Source organism: Polypterus senegalus, chromosome 6, assembly GCF_016835505.1.
Source record: "Polypterus senegalus isolate Bchr_013 chromosome 6, ASM1683550v1, whole genome shotgun sequence".
Lineage (NCBI taxonomy): Eukaryota > Metazoa > Chordata > Cladistia > Polypteriformes > Polypteridae > Polypterus > Polypterus senegalus.
This window is the reverse complement of record NC_053159.1, coordinates 138,586,848-138,609,112: the sequence shown is the minus strand read 5'-3', so window position 1 is coordinate 138,609,112 and position 22,265 is coordinate 138,586,848.

Below are 22,265 nucleotides of genomic sequence, written 5' to 3'. Positions count from 1 at the left end.
TAAAAAGTAATCTGCAAATTAGAGACAACCCTCAACAACCCATTTTAATGACAGGGAAAATTAATATTAAGAGATATTTCAAAATGTAGTTTAAGATATCTTAAAATGAATTTAAGTTATCTTATAAATTTAGCAAATCCAGAATTTTATGCACCAACCTTAAAACACAAAAACATGTAAGACGTGCACCCTGGAAATAAGCCTCCAGATAATACATCATGGTCCAAAAAGTCCTCTGTAAATAATTTTGTGAATCCCAATGTATAACAAACAGATTCTTTGCTGTTAATGATACAAAGAATTTCAAAATAACTTCCTGCTCATTTTCAGATATCTCAAATGACTTTCAAGATATCTCAAAATAACTTCCTGCTCATTTCAAGGTATCTCTATTGCATTTCAAGATATCTGCAAATAGACAGGAAGTCCCATTAATACATACACAATTTTACAGGAAGTGATTTTGAGATATCTTAAAATGAATTTCAGATATCTTAAAATGTAGGCAAAGTCAATTTGACATATCTGAAAATGAGCAGGAAGTTATTCTGAGATATCTGAAAATGCATTTGCCTGAAATCCATATGAGATATCGCAAAACATATTGTACATATCTTTGTAAAATGTAAAGGAATATATTTAGAGACTTTTGGAGACCATTTTCAGGTATCTTATAAGGTAAACTGCATTTTAAGGAATATGAAGTTCATGATGAAATATCTGTAAATGGTAATTTAGCATGCCACACACTTCCCACCCACATCTAGAGCTTCATCAGTTTTCTCCCTAAATTTCAATAACAGCAGGCTAGAAGATGCAATATATAGTATTTTGCAGGGTAAGTTGTACAAAAATGATCAAAAGCCAAATCACATAGAAAATAAACATTAATATTCACTGAAAATAAAACTTTTGAAGTCCAACAGCCAAACATTCAATCTCAACAATCACACTGTCCTAGAAAGTGGCACAGAACCCATAACAACCCCCATCACTGCCTATGGGAGTGCTGCACGCCCTCAGTACTCCACGTTCCAAACCTGTGTTCAAAGGCTGAATAAGGAAAGATTTGTGCCATTGCATGATGAATATATGGTACCCCAGAAAAGCAACAGAATTTAAAACCTATCAATACTATGCCTCAAAGAAAGGATTCGGGATCTGACTTTTAGCCTGTTAAATGATGAGCTGTTGTCATCACTTACTGTTTATGCAACCAACACAACTGCCATGACTCAACTAGGAATTATGGGATGAACACAGATAGAAATGGTGACCTAGTCTAATCTAATCTAATAAAGTGGAGGCATCCAGATGAGAGCAAAACAACTTTTTAGCCAATGTGCAATTATTTGAAAAAATACAAGACAATATTTAGGCTCCACAAAGGAATGGATGCTTTTTGTTTCTTTTAAACCAGTCTAACTGCTGAGACACCACCCACCACAGTACTCCCATATGATTTTTCTGTCTTTTATATGTATCAGACTGAACTATCAATTTCTAACTTTTTATAAGGTCGCAGTTTAGATTCCACGTCAGCACCAACAAAGCACTGAATAATCTTTGCATTATTAATTTACTGATAAACGTAAGTAGGCAAATTTCTGCTTTTGTCATAAAGGCTCAACCACTTCCTCAACTTTCACAGATATCTGATGAAAGCTGTTGTTCTTGAACTTCTGTAGGTGCACAATAGAGTCTGTCCTCACTGCCTGCATCACATACTGCTACTGCACCTGCTTGGCTGCAGATAGTAAAACACTGCAGAGAATGGTGAAGGCATCATAAACTATTACTGTCACCCAGCTGCCTTCTATTTAGGAGGTATAGAATATGTGCGGCCATAGAAATGAAAACAGGACTATTAAAGTCCTCAGCCATCCTGCTCAGTCTCCCCTTCTGGCAGTGAGTACAGGGCATTTGACACTCACATCAGCAGATTCCAAGAGTTTTTATCCACAAGTTGTAAAATTCATAATAGCAATAAGTCATAATAACAATAATGTATTTCGTTTTGTATATATATTGCACATATATATATGTGTGACTATAGACTTAACTGAGAGTATGATGCAGAGCCAGGGGTTTATGAAAGGTACAATGCCTTTTCTGACTCTTTCACAAACCACCAGAAGGAAAGCCCTAATAGAGCTTCCCTGTCAAACCACGCCCTGCAGACCTCACTTCCGGTTAAGAACCTGCCTCTTCCTGTCCTGCAAATATAAGTTCCGAGCACTCTAATCTCCTCCTCAGTCACAGTTCTGACACAGTCAAGCTACTACTGCTGGTTGTGTTCCAGACAATATACAGGGTATCTTTATATATGATATATGCTACCTTGGCTGTCTGTCCAGGATTTTAAATCACCTGAAGCTCGCAAACCGTTTGACTTATTGACCTAAAATTTGATACACATATACTATCTGATGTCTATTATCTGATTTTGGGGTGATGATTGACCTCCTAGGTTATTCGTCTTTTTATTTTTATTTTATTTTATTGTAGAATCAACTCTTGGCAGTGGCCAGCAGGGTGGCCATGCAGTGCATGCATGCAGACACCGTTCTCATTCCTACCACCTTTGCCATCACTTCACCTACCTCTTCATATCTTAATTCATTCTTGAGGCAGACTGAAAACTTAAGTGCTGGCCTAAGTGAAAAATTAAAGAAAACGCACTAAGTAATTGCAACACAAACACTGACTTAATCAATTTTAACGTGAAAAGATGCAGACGAAAGAAGAGAAGAAGCTGGCCGCTAGGGTGGAGAAAAGAAGAGCTGCTCAGGAAGCAGCAAGCGCATCAACCTCTGAGCAAACGAATGCTAAACGTACAGAGAAAGAGGATGAAAACTATGAATGCTCAAGTCAAGTGTATTCACTATATATATATATATATATATATATATATACAGTGGAACCTCGGTTTCCGAGTAACTTGGTTACGAGTGTTTTGCAAGACGAGCAAAATGTATTAATAAATTTTGACTTGATAAACGAGCGATGTCTTGCAATACGAGCAGTATGGATACACTTTGTCTGCTGAGTGTCATGTGATCACAACTGAGCTGATGGTTCTTCTCTCTCTCTCTCTCTCCTTATCTCTCTTGCTCGCAAAGCGTCTTTTTCTCCTTATCTCGCTTGCTCACAGTGCAGTCTCTCTCTCTCTCTTGAGGGTAATTGTCTCCTATTCTCCGTCTGAGTCTGTTTGCCTCACTCATATAGTCATCATCTGTACGAGCGTATACTGTTTACTACAGCATTGTGACTGTGTGTGTGTGTGCGCGCTGTGAAGTGCGAGTCCCCATCTTGCCCCAAAACACGAAGCTGAGTCTCATTACTTTAACAACACCAGCCGCCTGCAGCTTGAAACAGCAACAGCGCTGTTATTTATTGCAGCAGGATGTTTATAATGTTTCTTGTATCACCCATTGACGGCAGGCGCTTATAGCATGTCTGTGATCTTTTTGAATGTGCTTATACGGCGAACTGCTACAGCGCTGGGAGACTGCGATTGCTTTGGGACGCTCTTCCGCGTGTCGTCCAGTTGGGTGGAATCCCACATGAGTTTAGAAACTCACTCACACCAGCCATGATTCTTTTTAAAGGTAAAGTGCAGGTTAATTTGTTTTATGTATTTTTACTTTATATTTTGTATTAATCATTTTTATATGAATAGTTTTGGGTTGTGGAACGAATCATCTGAGTTTCCATTATTTCTTATGGGGAAATTCGCTTTGATATACGAGTGCTTTGGATTGCGAGCACGTTTCCGGAACGAATTATGCTCGCAAACCGAGGTTCCACTGTATATATATATACACACACAGTGGAACTTTAGTTTGCGAGTAATTTAGTTTACAAGTGTTTTGCAAGACGAGCTAAAATTTTTAATAATTTTAGACTTGATAAACGAGCAAGGTCTTGCAATATTAGTATGGATACGCTTTGTCTGCTGAGCGTCATGTGATCACAACTGAGCTGATGGTTCTTCTCTCTCGCATGCGCACATGCGCGTGTCTCTCTCTCTCACGCGTGTGTGTGTGTGTCTCTCTCTCTCTCGCGCGCGTATGTGTGTGTCTCTCTTTCTCTCTCTCTCGCGCGTATGTGTGTGTCTCTCTCTCTTGCGCGCGCACGTGTGTGTCTCTCTCTCTCTCTCTCTCTCTCTCGTATTCTCTCTCTCTCTCTCTCTCTCGTATGTGTGTGTCTCTCTCTCTTGCGCGCGCACGTGTGTGTCTCACTCTCCCTTTCTCGCGCGTGTGTGTCTCTCTCTCTCTCTCGTGTGGGTGTGCGTGGGTGTGTGTGTGAGTGTGTCCCTGACTCTGTCTCTCTCTCTCGTAGGCAATCATCTCCTATTCTCCATCTGAGTCTGCGTGCCTCACTCATATAGTCAACATCCGTATGAGCGTATACTGTTTACTACAGCATTATGACTGTGTGTGTGTGTGTGTGTGTGTGTATTCTGTGTATTTGGTTTGCAAACACTTTAAACAAATAAGGTGCTTCTTAATAGCAGTATTCCCTTAATATGGTGGCAGAAAAAAAATATTTCTTGTAAATCTCAACTTAAACATTAATGTGATTAAATCAAATATAAAAGCAAAGCTATTTGCCACTGCCAGGGCATTAACATTTTATCTAGTTTGTTATAGAAGGGGCCCGTGGTCACCGCCAGGCGGCACCCCACTTCCAGACCATCATCTGCCACATCCAGCCGAGGCAGGAGCCCGGCCAGGACGCCCAGGAGGACCGGAGGAGGGCCTGTACCTCCGCCAGACCACGAGGGGGTGTCCACCCTGGTTATGTTGGTGGCCTCGGGTAAGGGGCATAGAAGTCCAGCCCTGTAGGGGCCCGTGGCCACCGTCAGGCGGCGCACCGCTGCCTAAATATCCCGAGAGCCCAGCACTTCCGCCACCCCAGGAAGTGCTGGGGGGAAGACTTTGGGAGACACCCGGAGAGCTGCCGGGAGGACAGCCGGCACTTCCGCCACGCTGGGGCGTGGCCAAGGGAGGAATGCCCGGGAACACCTGGTGCTCATCCGGGAGCTGTATATAAGGGGCCGCCTCCCTCTAGTCAAGGGTGGATGTCGGGTGGAAGTGGACAGAGCAGGAGAGAGGACTGGAGGCGGCCAGGAAAGAAAGGCACAGGAACTGTGAGCTTGGACTTTGGGGAATCGGTGCAGAAGGCACTGGAGTTTTGTGCACGTGTGTAAATAATTATTGTAAATAAATAGTGTGTGGTGATGAACAATATGATGTCCGTCTGTGTGAGTCCGGGCCAGCATTCACAATATATATATATATACACACTGTATATACATACATTACATTCAGAAAGTATTTAGGTCCAGTATTCACTTTTTCATGTTTTGTTATGATGCAATTTTGCAGTAAAATCAATTAAATGCACTTTGTTTTACTTAGTAAACATTACTTTAAACTTCAAAATGACAAAGCAAAAACACAATTTTAGATTTTTTTTCAAATGTACTTAAAATAAAAATAGAAATTTCACTTTGACACAAGTATTCAGACCATTTGCTATGACACTTCACATTTGGCTCAGGTGCATTCCATTCTATTGAACATCTTTAAGATGTTACTACACTTTGTTTGGAGTCCATCTCTGATCAATTTGTTTCACTGACAGTGATTAGAAAAGGCATTCACCCATTTGTAGAAGGTCCCACAGTTTACAATGTGTATCAGAGAAACATCCAAGCCATTAGGTCAAAGGAGTTTCCAGCAGAGCTTAGAGGCAGGATTACATCAAGGCATTGACCTGGGCAAGGCTACAAGAATTTTCTGAAAGTTCCCCTGAGCACAGTGACCACTATAATTCATAAACTGAAGATGTTTGGAACAGCAGGGACTGGGGGACTAGACAGGGTTGAAGGAAAGTTGAACACAGCAATGTACAGAGATATCCTTAATGCAAACCTGCCCCAGAGTGCTTTGGACCACAGACTTGGGGTGAAGGTTCACTTTCCAACAGGACAATGACCCTAAGCACAATGCAAAGACAACATACGATCAGCTTAAGGACAACTCTGTGAATGTCCTTTAGTGGCCCAGCCAAAGCTTGGACATGACCCCAATTGAACATTTCTGGAGAGACCTGAAAATATTTTTCCATTGATGGTCTCCATCCAATATGACAGAGCTTGAGAGGATAGGCAGAGAAGAACAGCAGAAAATTCCTAAATCCAGGAGTGTGATGCTTGCCGTGTCAATCCTAAGAAGACTCCAACCTGGAATCGCTACCAAAGGTGCTTCAACACAGTACTGAGTAAAGGGTCTGGATACTTATCTCAGTGTGATATTTAAGGTTTTTTCTTAATATATTTTGCAAAAAAATGTCTAAAATCCTACTATCCAACTCTGTGGTGCTGAGTGTTGCTTGATGTGGGGAAAAATTCATTTAAATGATTTAATGTTATGCTACAGCATAACAACATGTGAAAAAAGAGAAGGGGTTTGAATACTTTGTGAATGCACTGCTTGTTTCATTCTATATGTGTATGCTGTGTGTGTGTCATTTGCTGGTATTGTATCACTGTGACAAATAAGAGGAGACATGCAAGTAAGAATTTCGTTGCACTATGTACACAGGAAAAAAATTTTAAATTTAACATGGCAATTATTTTAATTTTTATTAGGTGCTATAACAAAAAACTACGATTCATTTGGAGCATTTCATGTTACCTTTTCATTTATATTTCTATGGGTTAGAAATTATATAAAAAAACAGACTTTCCACTACTACAGTGTATACTAAATATGTTTTCATTCCATGAAATGAATGCTACCTGGTAAGTCTGTTACTACAGTTCTTTTTTTGCTCCAAGGTATTCTTTGCATTTTTCTACTTTAGTGTATTGTACATGTGTTTTTTATTGCTTTTTCACTTGTATTGAAAATAATTTCAGTTTTAAATTGTCAAGCTCAGTTCACAAAAAATGGTGAAGGATTTAGATATTGCAAATTTAAATTTGTTATTGGTGTTAAAAAACTGCACCCAGTCCCCCAAAAAGGTGTAAGACATCCCCGGCAAATCTAATAGAAGTATTGGTTTTATGCTTTCTACATGAAGCTCGACCTTGTGCGCTCTATGCATACTGTATGACACTCTGTTTAGTCTGCCGAAGAAAATGAATAATGAGATCTTTTAATAGTGGCAGAGGGCCAAGAAGTCTTATTTCCATGTAATAGCCCCATTCATAATTAATTATTCATAGTTTTTATTTGTACAGATCTTTCATAGATAGAACCAGCAAAAATATGTCAGCTCTGCAATTCAGTGCCAATGCCACGGTAGCAATTGTCAACTAAATCTGTCATATTATTACAGGTTGTAGCCTGTAACTAGATCTTCTAAAATTCTGTCATTTTCACACTTCTAAACTAATCTTTTTTGCAAATATGTTTTACTAGACTGACACACAGGAAGTTTTTCTTTCTGACATGTACATTATTTGTAAATGTTGAGGGAGTTCCCATAGCATCCCTCAACCCAGAATAATGCAAAGGAAATCAAAGTATTAGTCATAAAAGGTGCATTTATTAACTCAAAAGGAAAACAAAGGAGGAATGAAAAAAGTGGGCACAACAAAGTAATAAAATGAACAATGGAGCACAACACACCTACTGCCTATCTGAGCCTGCCTATACAGGTATCAGGACCGACCACAAAGCGTCACACTAAAAAAGTTGCCTACTCCACTGTGGTGTAGCAGGTCCGCGGCTACTAAATAATCCATTTGGCTATGTCAGTCTCCTTGGGCTCGATCTTGCATCCGCGGGGAGTTGATGGAGTAATTGGGGCAAGTCGCACCTAAACTTGAGGGTGTGATCATTCTCAATTGCTTAATCAGCTTCCTGCAGTGCGTGATTGAGGCGCTGTGCCCACAGAGCTGTATAAGAATGGGCCGGCACAAAGAGGAGAGGGAAAGGACAAATAAGATGGAATAGGAAGAAAGGCTTCGAGAGCAAGAGCAGCATAGGGCAGTGAAAGAGTGGACGAGCCGGGCAGTGAAAGAATAAGGTCAACGCAGTCAGGGGTCCTGGATGGAGTGAAGGATTGGCACTTAAGGGACAGATTGTGCCCAGTGAATGGGAGAGTGGGTACGATCATGGAGGAGTCCGCCCTAGGGATCCGAGGGACAACAACAAGTGACTTACGGCAGTTTAAGTCTCTCCTACTGAGCATGCCTTGGGTGAGCTGGAGAGACTGGGAAAGAGCTGTGCTAGTCTGGTGTGACCCTAAATGTCTGCTGTAGGTTTTAATCTCATTTTAGCCTTGATTTAAACATTTTGGATTTTACGGATTATTTATTTATGAAGATTTTGGAAAAACTGCACTATTTATTTGGCCACTTTGTTTTAATAAAAGCACTTTATGCACTTTGTACCTTCCTCTTGCATCGTTTGGTGTCCTCATTGTCCAGTTCAACTGGTTACATTATTAACGGTGTTGGGTTCGAGAGGGCCCCTGAAGAGAACTGGGAGCATTGAGTAGAACCCACATCATCACATTCACTTTCCAACTTCTTCAATCTCTCTCCCTCTCTGAGTTTTTTTTTTCAGTCAACTGCTTCCCCTCACTTTGCTTCCAATTCTACACTCTACAGAAAGGTGGGATTGAGAGAATTAACACATCAGCCCCGTGTCAAGCTTTGAATTACCTCCAGCGGTAGGAATAGCCTTTGAATGTCCTGTGACTGGCTCCTAAGAGCTCCCTCCTAGTGTACAAGTACATGAAGTTTATTGTTTGTGGGTATATACCACAGCTTGTGGCAGCATAACTATTTAATATTTATTGTGAGATTTAAGAGGATACAGAGATAAACAGACCAATTCCCAGAGCAAATTCAGGATATCAAGGGCAAAACACAGAAGACAAAAATAAACCGAGTACCAAATTGAAGGGGAGTAGCAGGGGTGGATTAATGAATTGGCTCCCTGACTGAATGTGCGGCCTTGTCTGTTGGGGACAAGGTGAGTCATTTGATCAATTCCTTTAACTAAATTTCCATAACTTCCTACGAAAATTACATTTTCTTAATTTACCGATGTGCTTTACATTACCTGCAAAGAACTAAATATTATGAACTTTTGTGCTCTCTCGCTCTCTATCTATTAGTGATGTGCCATGAATAAACAAACTAGTTCTTTTATGCTTGTCTTGGTCTCTGAATGAGTGTACTGGGTCAGTGATGTTAAAGAACAAATCTTTTTGAGGCATGCGCAGAGTGTGCTACGTTTTATATAGAATTCTGCAACAGTCTGGAGCTATCATCATAACTTCACTTAATATGGCTGCTGTCTTCAGGAAATAGCCTATCAGTAAACTGTTTTGAGCAAAACGGTCATGATGAGAACTAGCCAATGACTGACTTGGTAGATGACACCAAGCACCTCCTATTGATCAGTTCATTCCTACTGAGGGACTATGACCATCTCAGTACACTGACTGATTGAATAAACCAGTATGTCCCACTACTGATCTGGAAAAGTTCATTCATGAACTGCAGACAAGAGATTTGCAGTACAGTACACTCGACTAGGTCATCAAAAGAATCGGCTTGTGTACTGGACTGCAGAAAAGAGACTCAATACATTGAATTGCAGTTCACTTCACTGATGATCTATGCACAGGAGATTGCATCAGAAAGGACATGATATAAAAGAGGGAAATCGCAGGAGATTAATCCAAAACTGAAACTAATTTTATTTAGTTATATTTCAATGTTCACACGCTGTTCTTCTATAGTGATGTGTGCACTATTCTAAGGTTCTATTTGTACAATTTTTTATTTTTCAAAATTCAATAGATTATTATTAGTATTATTGTGCGTGAATTACTTATTGTGTTGCTTGCTTTTTATATTGTTTGTATTGTTTGGTGGTCAAAGTTGTTACATTGTTAGAATACTATTCTAGATTTTAAACTAATCAGTGATTCAAAGATTCAAATCGTTTTGGTGAACTGAAAAGAATGAAATTACTAAAAAGAATCATTTTGGCGTGTTGTCGAGCTACAAGCTGAGTGAGCGAGAGGGCAAGTGCAGTACCGCAGGCGCGAGAAAGGCACAACAACCCCACACCACCTAACCAACATATACAAAAAGTGCATTAAGAGCAGTGGCGAGACAGAGAATATAGGTTTAAATTTAACAAATTAGTGATTTATGCGCAAGGAACTGCAGCAGAGTCAGTATGTAAAAGTGGTCATATAATGAAATTCATACTTGCATTTCTCCTCAGAACAACTGGAGAAAAATATTGACAGATTCTTAATCTATATATGGAACAATATTCTGACACTATTTGTTATGTTACACTATTTGTAAAATAATAGAAAATTTTAAATTGTTTTAATCAACAACTGCAGTGGTTAATGTTCTGTTGGGTGATTAGGTACATCCAGTGTTAACAGCGTAATGTCAGGACTTCTCTTTTTTATCTTATATCCTCCCTTGTATCTAAATTATTTTATGTTTCATTTCACAAAAAAGCCAATTTTCAAACAAAGGGAGTGCAGATACTATTAGCTGGCAAGTCATGAACAGACATTTAGTTGGTTCTAAAACCTCATTTTGTCCATGTTACACTCTTACACATTCATGTTTAAAAGGGTTTGGCCAAGTGAAGCATCGAAAATGATGCTGCAGAGCAGGTGAGAGGCAGAAGGACAATGCAGCTGCAGGAGTATCTGAGGGGCAGGAAGACAGGGTGGAATCTGAACAGCCCGTGCCTTCATGGCAACAAGTCCTAATACCCCAAATTTGCTGTGGCTACAGGATTTCCTCCAAACCAGCTTCCTTTAATTGGGCGGCTACTGCTAAGGTTGGTTGCTGCATTCATCACATAACGAACCACCCGGATTGCAACGGGTGACACCTCAGCACCACACTGGCTGGAGTGCTACTAAGAAAGTGGTTATATCCAAATTTCAATCTTTTTTTTGCTATCAATCCAGAAATTACAAGCTGACTGTACTCATTTTTTGTTGAATGGAGCTTGAGTTTTTGTGTTAGACAGTTTCTAGATTTATAATGATTTGTTATTTTTAATGTTCTGGATATTGAAGCCACTGTTTGCAAATAAGGACATGTGGATATCACTGAAATAGTTATTCTTTGCAATTGTTGTTCACCTTGGGGTCTGCTGTGCTTATCATCAGTTCTCAGTATATTGATACAGTTAAGAGTTAAAAAGAAATTGACTAAACAAAGCATTTCAAGATACGGTAAAAACACAGATCTTTCTTACATGCGCATACATGTAGCTATGAAATTAATGCACTTTTCTTATTTCAAAACAAGAGAAGAAAAAAAATGTCAGATAATTAAACAATAAGATCAATAAAAGGTAGAATTCCTGCACAGGCTGTAAAACTGGTTGAAACAGAAACCTGCAGGGCGTGGGGAGGGGGATTTAGGACTGAACCTGAGAACCAGTACACTTCACTACTTATAAATCAGTAGGGAATATTATATGCATGTGCATTGGACAGGGTGCAAAAATAGGTTGTGCCTGGCCAACTGATGTGTATTGGTCTGGACAAAAGCTCTTGGACAATTTTAAATCCAAATCTATCCCAATGACAAGCTCTTTGTCAATGTGGTCTTTGGCGTAAAATAGTCTAAAAGTCTGTAGTGCAACAAGAAATAGTCAACTGTATGGACACTGTTGCTCATTGAAGCTGAGATACAATATATATTTATATTTATTTGCTTGGCAGATGCTTTTATTCAAAATGACATAATCGAGTAACATTAGGCTAGGGATATACTACAACAACTGAAGTAAACAGGAATCATAAAGGAGTTTGCAGCAAAGAGCACCAGAATGAAAAAGCTTGCAAAGGTAGGCCTATAGCTTTTGCTATCGCACTGTTTTGTGTTGTGAGTAATGGTAATGGACAGGTTGACAGACGAGATTAGACAGGAGTCCCCATGGACTGTGATGTTTGCTGATGACTTTGTGATCTGTAGCGAGAGTAGGGAGCAGGTTGAGGAGACCCTGGAGAGGTGGAGATATGCTCTAGACAGGAGAGGAATAAAGGTCAGTAGGAACAAGACAGAATACATGTGCGTAAATGAGATGAAGGTCAGTGGAATGGTGAGGATGCAGGGAGTAGAGTTAGCGAAGGTGGATGAGTTTAAATACTTGGGATCAACAGTACAGAGTAATGGGGATTGTAGAAGAGAGGTGAAAAAGAGAGTGCAGGCAGGGTGGAAGAGGTGGAGAAGAGTGTCAGGAGTGATCTGTGACAGACGGGTATCAGCAAGAGTGAAAGGGAAGGTCTACAGGACATTAGTGAGACCAGCTATGTTATATGGGTTGGAGATGGTGGCACTGACCAAAAAGCAGGAGACAGAGCTGGAGGTGACAGAGTTAAAGATGCTAAGAATTCCATTGGGTGTGACAAGAATGGATAGGATTAGAAATGAGTACATTAGAGCGTCAGCTCAAGTTGGAAGACGACTCAGTTAGTAGGAAGACAAGGTCAGAGAAACAAGATTGCATTGGTTTGGACATATGCAGAGGAGAGATGCTGAGTATATTTGGAAAAGGATGTTAAGGATAGAGCTGCCAGGCATAAGGAAATAAGGAAGGCCTAAGAGGAGGTTTATGGATGTGCTGGGAGAGGACATGCAGGTGATGAGTGCAGAAGATGCAGAAGACAGGATGATATGAAAGATTATGATCCGCTGTGGCAACCACTAACAGGAGCAGCCGAAAGAGAGAAGAAGAAGAAGAAGAAGCTGTTTTGTGTTGTATGTTCACCTATGATTTTGTGGATGTTGTTGGTTGACTGGCTAGGTGGCAGTAGGCCACTATGTGGACTCATGGAAAATACCTTTTTTGCTGATATTTTGTTTTTTGTAAGTGATTGACATTGCTTGGTCTTTCATTTATTATTGGTGATGGTTAGCTTTAAAGCCATATTGGAAATTCATATTGCACATTTTTGTTGCCCATTATGTATTGTTACATTCATGCATATAAAAGTAATGTGTGCATCAAGTGCCACACAGTGATTTGCATCTTGTGGGTCACTTCCTGAACATGTAAGGTGCAGAGAGGTGGGGCATTTATATAAACGGGAAGGTCATGAGGGGCCAATGCTGGCCTCAGCCTGGGGCCTCCAAATTAGTGAATCCATCTCTGGGGAGTAGTCTTGAAATCGAAGCCGGAATGAAAGTCAAAAAAACTTAACAAACCTCTTTACCCGTTTTATACACTATACAGAGAATCGCAAAAAAAGGGTTTTGTTTATCCACCGAGGGATAACTTCATGTTTTGATCCCGCCAAATGTATACTCATTGACCGTTACATCACCAGCACAACAGGATGAGTAATGTGACATCTAAATGGTGTTGCGCAAATTCATAATAACATAAATATTAACGTTTCTTAATCGTAACACAGAAAACCAAATAAACTGCAAAATCAAATTGCTTATAAACAAACAATAAAAAAAGAAATAAAACATGTACAGTATTTAATGACCAATAATAAATAAAATAAACCATAATTATAACAGAGTGCGGCACCGTACTCTCTGCCATTGTCAATTACTTGATGCTGTCCAGATTGCCTTCGCCTCTCCACTCCAATGAGCTATAGGGAATTGTTTGGGGCAAAAGATTACTAGTTTAAGAAAAAGGCTAAGGTTGGGGATGCATTGGTGTGGCATGTACAACGTTCCAGGTAGACAAGCCACCTCACTGGATGAATGTTTATTGTCATTTCCTTTGTATTTTGCTCTTTTTGTCTTGATCCCCATTTTGTGTTAGCTACGCACCATTTTTGATATAATCCATGTTTTATGGTGTATTTTAGGTATGTACTGGAGAATGACGAGTGATGGTATTGCATGTTAGTTGGACGTGCAAGTGAATATTTCACTGTACCCAGAACATATCACAATACTACTTTTACACGATTTTGTCAGGTGAAAATTTAATCTAAAATTAAATAACTTTAGAACTGCAATACATTCCAATTTCTGTTTGACTGTCCGGTCCATGAATAAAGAACAAAGGCAATTATTTTTACAACTGGAGCATTATGGGCAATCTTTCCTATGAACAATGCAGTGTAGTGAATGGCCAGTGCCCTTGCCCGGCTGGGATGCCTATATAATGGAAGGACCTGGGGAGAGTGTGCTCAGGCTTTATCTCCCCTAGGACACTAGATGGCAGTCCCTCTGGGTTGCAGTGATGCCTCAGATTCCCACAAGGCTCCAGGGAAGTTGGCACAGCCCAGTTGGGTTCTGTGGGTAATGCCAGGGGGTATTGTAGGAAGGGTTGAGCCCTTTGGTGCAGCACTTCCACTACATCCAGAAGTGCTGCTGGAAGTAGATCACAGGACATCTGGGAAACAGAGTCTGGAGGAGGTGAACAAAGCTTGCTGGAGGAGGAGTGGAGGTGAAGAGAGAGAAACAGAGAGAAGTGAAAGATTAAAAAAGAAGAGAAGTGTGTATTGTGCCATGTTTATGATTTAACTGTCCTGTGCAGATGGGAAACAAGGCAAGGCATTTCCCATGGTAAAAAAAAAATAAAACATGTGTGCTGAACTTGTGTCCTCCATCTGTCTGTGTCAGGTTTGGGTAGCAGAAGCGCCCTCTGAAGGCCACAGTACCTAATTAGCTAACCTTGATGGACTGAATTGTCCTGCCTTTGTTAAACTTCTCAAGTAATTATATATTTTATAAAAACATATTCTTTAAAATATTGCTGTTCTTAAATGAAAGGCCACAAATGTAGTCAAATTTATGTTATTTTATGATTTGAATACTTTTGTTATCGTACTTTCATGCAACTGAAAATACCAAGCCTTGGGTACAAAAATGACCTTTGATTTTTAAATTGCTCCACACCACAGACATTAATTACTGTGAGACCTCTCACTCCTCTCTACTCCAGTTCCGCATTTGTTCCTTCTTATTTCTCAACTCCATATTCACTGGCTCCCTTAAAGCCAGACCAAGGAGTACTTCGAGCATGTCAATATCAATCCTCACTAGCACTTCCATGTCAGAAGGACTCTGATTGGGTCAGTCTAGTCACCCCTCAGGAGCTCCCTTCAGTATCTCAAGATGCCCCTAACAAGGATAACTGTTCAAACTATAATTCCCATATACCAAGGGTGCCCACACTTTTTTGGCTTGTGAGCTACTTTTAAAATGACCAGGTCAAAATGATCTACCTACTTTAAAAATTATATATATATATATATATATATATATAGAGTATAATTTATACATAAATTATATGTTGTCATACCTTGCATAACTGAATAACCTTTATGGCACAGTAACAATTCAATACATTTATGGTCACTATAGTATTTGGATTTAATAATCTTCATGTGGGGAAAAGGCTGACTGGCATAAATAAGTACAGCCGGATAATGCATTTAAGGAGGTAGCACACTTCTTATGCTTAATGATCGAGTGACTCACCCGGAACAATGCTTCAGTGCGTCTGCCTTTGCTTTTGAATTCAGCCAAGTGTCCGATTAACTGCGATTTTAGTTCCTTCTCCTTTCTCTTTCTCAGATCGCTTTTCGGATGGAAGTCACTCCCCCAGTGGTTTGCACTCACACTGGGCTTAACGTTCTGGGCCCAGGCATAATTTCATCATGACCACGTGACTTTTTGTAAAGCCAAAACAAGATCCGAACATAGAGTGACAGCATTCATGTCAAAATGATTTTACTTATTTTGTGCTTTTTTTTTAATGGAGTCGTGTAGGGCAGGATAACGGGTTTATCCCCTTACAGTTTTATTGAGTGTGCAGCACAGCGTTTTGCTGTTAATCAGACTGCATGTACGAGAAGATTTTTACGTGACAAATCAAGTTAAAATGAGGAATTTGCAGCTTTTCTTGCCAACTACAATTCACATTCATGTGTAAGGTGAGAATAAAAACTTGTTTTTAACTCAAAAGATGTTGAATGAAATGAGACTTGTCACATAACTGACGTCATGTGCTCAGGTACGCTTAGTGATCACACTGTTCCCGAATGCTACTGAATTGTGCTTCCAAGTTGGCCAGGGCACAGAGCGATAACATTAGTCAAGTGAACTAAACTTCACAGGGTTACATGTGGACAAACATGCTCAGGTACGGAAGAAATTTCCAGTGTGAATCCACCCTCAGACAGGTCCGTGGTTTAACGCAGTTCAGTCCACAATCATCACAAGCGCACATGGAAAGTAGTCAAAACAAGGCGAGATGTATTTTGTTGTGGAGCATATCTGCTGTTTTAGAGACATTACCTGAGGGCCTCTAACAGCAGGGAAGTTAACAAGGTGTACTAGGGTCAGTAACTTGTGTGTTCTGTTGTGAATCACAATAACACATTTACCCAGCTGTCTGAGGGCTCAACCTTCTCATTCCTGTGTGGTTTCAGTGTGGATGTGTCTCTCCCATGTCAATGTTATTTACAATATGCTCTATTTAAATATAAAAGAATTGCACATGCACTTATCTTACAGCCTGGTGCCCCACCCAAGACAGACTCTTTGTACCTGACCCTGTATTGGGCACAGCAGGTAGGCAGATTACCTTACACTGAACAATTTTAGGTTTATATCTTTATAGAATATATTACAAATGCTTTATGTGCCTTCAAGACAGCAGAATTCCAGTCTTAAAAGGCACTTTACTGTAATTATGATATCTGCGATAAAAATTTTAGAAAGCGGCCTCAGGCTTTTTTTTTTGGTTTGTTTTAAGTGGTGAGGTCATTATTTTTCATAACAGCTGAAAAACCATATGCATTGCATTAGTGCCTGCTTACATTTGATGCTAGAGTTACATAAGATAATCATTTCATTCACAGCCTACACACCCAGGCACTAAGATGACCTCGGGGGCTACAGGCTTTGCATGTCCTAACATGCTGTAAGATGCCAGCGGAGGAACTTCAGGACATAAAATGTCTGTGCACAATACATTTCTTTGAATTACAATTTGCTTATCCAGGATTACTTTCTATCTTGCACCTAAGACTACCAGTACAGGGAGTCCTGGAATCCTGAACTAGATTGACTGAGCTTTCTGTGCAGTGAGCCTGCCTAAATATTTTTATGCTAGCGTTATGAACTTTTCTGATGCTTACCCTGACTTGCACCACCTGTCAACAAAGGAACCCACCTGAATAAAACAGCCAGATACTTTCATTCAGACTTTATATCAAGAGAATTAAAGCAGCTAAACCCTTGATATCTATTATGAAAATAGTTCATACAGAAAGTTAAAGAGCCTGCTATGATTAATGTATTATTATCCCATTCTTACAAGAGTCCATACATTTTCTGGTAGGTATTGAAGTGATCCAGTGCTTCTCTCAGCCCCAGTGGTCACCCCATACCCTATTATATTCATTATTTTAAAATTTTCATACATGGCTCAAGATAAGAAAACAGTGAATCCAATGATTAAATTCATCTTTTCTGCAAGATGGAACTCCTCCTTGCCTGTCCCCCATAGACTGTACTAAATTTATTTTTCTACTGATTATGCACAGCCAGAGCAGGCTTTCCACAGCTCTGAATAATGGAATTTACTCACCACTGAAAAAGCAGACCTGCAATGCATGCATGTCTTCACTTTTGCCCTGTTAGGTAATCCACAGCATTCCAACATCTCTTTAGGATTTAGCCTACTGTGACTGGTTGCAGTTCCTGGCCTGTTTCTGTCACCGTTAAGTTTTCATGTTGTCCCAGTGCTTGTGTTGGTTTACTCTAACACCTTTGTTTGTTAATCTGTGACTGTAAACTGGTCTCATATGAGTGGATCCTGGTAAGTGCAGGAGTGTGGCCATTGACAAAGTGGAGAGCTATCCAGAAAACCTCCAACCCTCCTGTTCCCTTGTTGTTCCCAATGCCATGTGGCCTAAGGGGGCTTGGGCCAAGTTAGTTAAAATTAAGGCAAAAGAAGTTAATTAGCAGCAAAAACTGGTCACTAATTAAGAAGATGGTTAGAATGAAAACCTGCAGCCACTGTGGCCCTCCAGGACCAGAGTTCAATACTCCTCATATAAACAGTCATTTTCTATTATCCTTTCACACCCAGGATGCAATCATAAGTGATCTTTTGAGCAGAGATAGGTGAATATACAGGGTGAGTCAAAATTATGTTAACACTAATGGATTATTTTTATCTCAACCACACCTTTCCAGGTGGACGGTTAGGTCATGGTGGAAGAACAGTATGGCCTTCACACTCCCCTAATTTGACACCCTATGATTTCTGGTTATGGGTTATGATGCAGGAGAGCGTGTATAGCAGGAAGGTTTATGATATCAATGACCTGAAGGACAGAATACGAACTGTGGTATCATCTATTCCCAATGAAATGTGTGTCATCCAGCCACTCACCATTGGCGGGGTCTGTGTTGAGAGGGTCCCGGTGTTCAGGTTTCTGGGCATTAAGCTGGAGGATGACCTGACCTGGAGCGCCAACACCAAGGAGCTGCTGAAGAAGGTGCAGCAGAGACTGTATTTTTTGAGAATCCTCAGAAAGAACCATCTCCCCAAAAAGCTGCTCCTTGCCTTTTATCACTGTTCCATCGAGAGTGTACTCACGTATGGACTGTGTGTGTGATACGGCAGCTGCACTTCCTCAGAAAGGAAAGCTCTCCACAGGGTCGTCGGGACAGTGGAGAGAACAATTGGTTGTACCCTGCCCACTCTGGAACAAATCTACACCTCCTGATGCCGCAAAAAAGCAATAGACATTTCAAAGGATTCATCACATCCCGGTCATTGCCTCTTCTAGCTTTTGCCATCGGGCAAGAGATACAGAGCAATGAAAACCAGGACAAACCACCTTAAAAACAGCTTTTATCCAAAAGCAATTATGGCACTGAGCTCAGAATAAAACTGCTCCATATTATTCTCCCAATGTGCAATATAGACTTTAAGTCAACAAGTGCAATTTGTATATTTTGTGAAGTACTATTATTACTATTCGGTCTGTTACTATTTTCTCTCTTCTTGTCTTTTTAACTCTTATGCCTCACACTGAGTCGACTGCACCTTCAATTTCATTGTTCCTTTGTAAAAGTGACAATGACAATAAAGATCTATCTATCTATCTATCTATCTATCTATCTATCTATCTATCTATCTATCTATCTAAATGGTACTGTTGCCTGTTGGTTTTTGTGTGTTAAACATGATGGCGACCAGGTTGAGACATTCCTGTAAATCATCTTGCACATATGAAGTATGTTTTGTGACTAAATTGTTTCCACCATTCAAATGTTAACATCATTTTGACTCACCCTGTACTTCAAATATACCCAATTTAGTGGTACAGTGTTCTAAAGGATTCTCCGCCTTTCACACCATTGGAGCTGTTAAACTGGGTGGCACATTAGGAGTCTTGCATACTGAATTTGTTGAGCTAATGTTTGATGCAGTTAAACAAATGAATGAAGCAGCAAACAGATGTAAAAACTGTAAGCTTTATTATAGAAATAATTCCCGTCAGCCTACTATTGATGCACATTGCACCATCACTGATATAATAAAGAGAGGTGACTCTTTTGAACTGAATAAAAGACCTTTGCTCACTTTGTATGGAATATGTTGTTGCTATTATCCTCATCTGAATCTTAATCACCCTCATTACAAACTTTTGGGCTGAGAGGTCACACATATTTACTTCTGGGCAGTAAAACTTCACTCCCTCCAAAGCTGATTACTTACTTGTGCCCATCGCTGTCCTTGCTAATGTATAATGAAAAAAGTTAGTACAAAACAAGATTGATGAAAAGCTTAGCCAGGAATCAAAGTCAAGGAACAAAAGCAATATTTGGAGCACATAGCTCTGATTTAGGATCATCATGAAAAGGGCTCAAGATAAAATTGTGATTGCTGCCAATACCCTTCAGTTTGTACTAATGATGATAAGGAATTGGAAGCACTATGGAGAGCTGGTTCTTGGCAATCAATGAAGTACATGGCAGAGTGAGACTGTAGAGGCCAGAGTCTTCTACTGGAAAAGAATCTGGCTAAGAAGGGCTGTTTTCTCATTTTTCACTTTCTTTGGCACACATGTGATGACAAGAGAGTCAATTGACCTTTTGAATTCAACAGCATCTGACAGAAGATAGAGAAAAAATCCCAGGGACGATGCCAAGCAGTGATACACACACACACTTAATTAAGAATGGCAAATAACCTAACACACATGTGTTTAGGAGGTGGGAGAAAAAAAGAGAACATGCTATCAACAATCACTAGGCCTCAGAATTGAAAACAATTTCTTGAAGCTGTGAAAATCTTCAAAGGTTGTGCCAAACTGATCACATACAGTGCATTCAGAAATTATTCAGACCTTTGCTTTTTACACATGTTGTTATGTTGCAGCCTTAGGCTAAAATCGTTTAAATTAATTTTTTCCTCATCAAGCAACATTTAATTATCAGCAATGGCAATGCTAAAACAAAGTTTTAGAAATTTTTGCTAATTTATTTAAAACTAGCAAAATACCTGCACTTCGCAGCAGCAAAGTACTGCCTTAAAAATTTTATTAAGAATATAATTAAACCTTTTTAAACTGAGGGAAAATATACCAACAATTATTTGTTAAGGATCTCTTTGTATGCCACGTTGTCAGTTCAGCCCTCCGGTTGTAATATGACCAAGCTGTGCGCTGAGGTTACTCTTGAGTATGCAACTTACAGTTGGCCATGTGAACAGTAATCTTGTTTCAAATCTCACAGCTTGGATTGCTGCTGTCATAATCGGTTTGAGTTTCATGGTTTGTTTCAATTACGACAGTATTTGTAGGACTTGTGTTGAAGAGACATTCGGCATCTGTCAAGCGTTGTAAGTATACAACCAGTTTCATTGATAACTTCACATCCAGCTTTTGAGAGTTTAAACATTCATAAACATCAAAGTGTCCACTATTGAAATCGTCACCTGTGAATCTAAGATGTTTAAAGCCAGAGTTATACTTCAAGCGACGCGTCGCATGCTGCAGTGGACGCTCCTGCTCCGCAAGCGTTGTAGTGCCTATATTTGCGCTGTCAGGGATGCCAGGGGCCATGACCCGGCCGGGACGCCAGGAGGGACCGGAAGAGGGTCAGAGCCCTGCCTGGACCACGTGGGGTTTGCCTTCCGGGTTGCTTTGGGGGCCACGGGTCAAGGGCATGGAAGCCCTTCCCTGTAGGGGCCCGTGGTCACCGCCAGGAGGCGCCCCAATGCCTGTGGGGACTTGTTTCCCCCAGCACTCCTGCCACACCAGGAAGTGCTGGGGGGAAGATTTAGGACGGCGCCCGGAGAGCAGCCGGGAGGACAGCCGGCACTTCCGCCACGCTGGGGCGCAACTAAGGTATGCCGGGAACACCAGGTGCTCATCCGGGTCAGCTATAAAAGGGGCCGCCTCCCTTCATTCAGAGCTGGAGTCGGGTGGAAGGAGGACGAAGCAGTGGAGAGTGGAGGCGGCCCGAAGAAAGGCATTGTGGACAGGACTTTGGGTGATTTGGGGTTTGTGCACTGAACTGGGTCTTTGTGACCGTTATTTGGGGGTCTTTGTGACCATAATTATTGTAAATATTCTCTGTAATAAACGTGTGGTGGTTTAAAAAACAACATGTCCGCCTGTCTGTGCCCGGGTGACGTTCACATCTGGCGTAGTCGGCAGGATGCTCCGCCTGTTTCAAGGCGGAGACCTGTTCAAAAAAATATTGTTGTGGACGGCCCGGTGCAGCAGGGACCCCACCACGCATACGCTGGTGCTGCGTGCACACAGCCCGCGGGTAAGGAACCCACGGACCGCCAGGGGTCCGCAGGAGGGCCGTTATTCCCTGAAGCGGGCGGGCGGCGTGCATTGGAGGAGTGCAGCGGGCTCCCGATCGCGCGCCGTTGCTGGAGGCGCCCGGGACGGCATGGCGTCCAGAGAGGCCGCGCCGAGGACGTTTCCTCGGTTAGACGGGACCTGGGAGGTGAGTCTCCTGCCTATCGGCAGCCGGCCCTTGGGGGCCGGGCGTGTGTTTTGTTTTCCAGGCAGGGACCTCCCGGATCCGCGTCAGTGGCGGGCGATGTTGGTTTGCGGGGCTCGGTAGGCGGCGGCAGCCGCGAGGGCTGCGGAGGAAGAGACGCTGCAGCTCGAAAGGTGCTGGCAACGACAAGGCTGCCGGCAAAGCGTCGCCGCCGCAGAAGGGGAGCCAAGATGGCGCGGACCAGAAGTCCCTCCCCTGACAGGCACGATTGGGCGGTGTG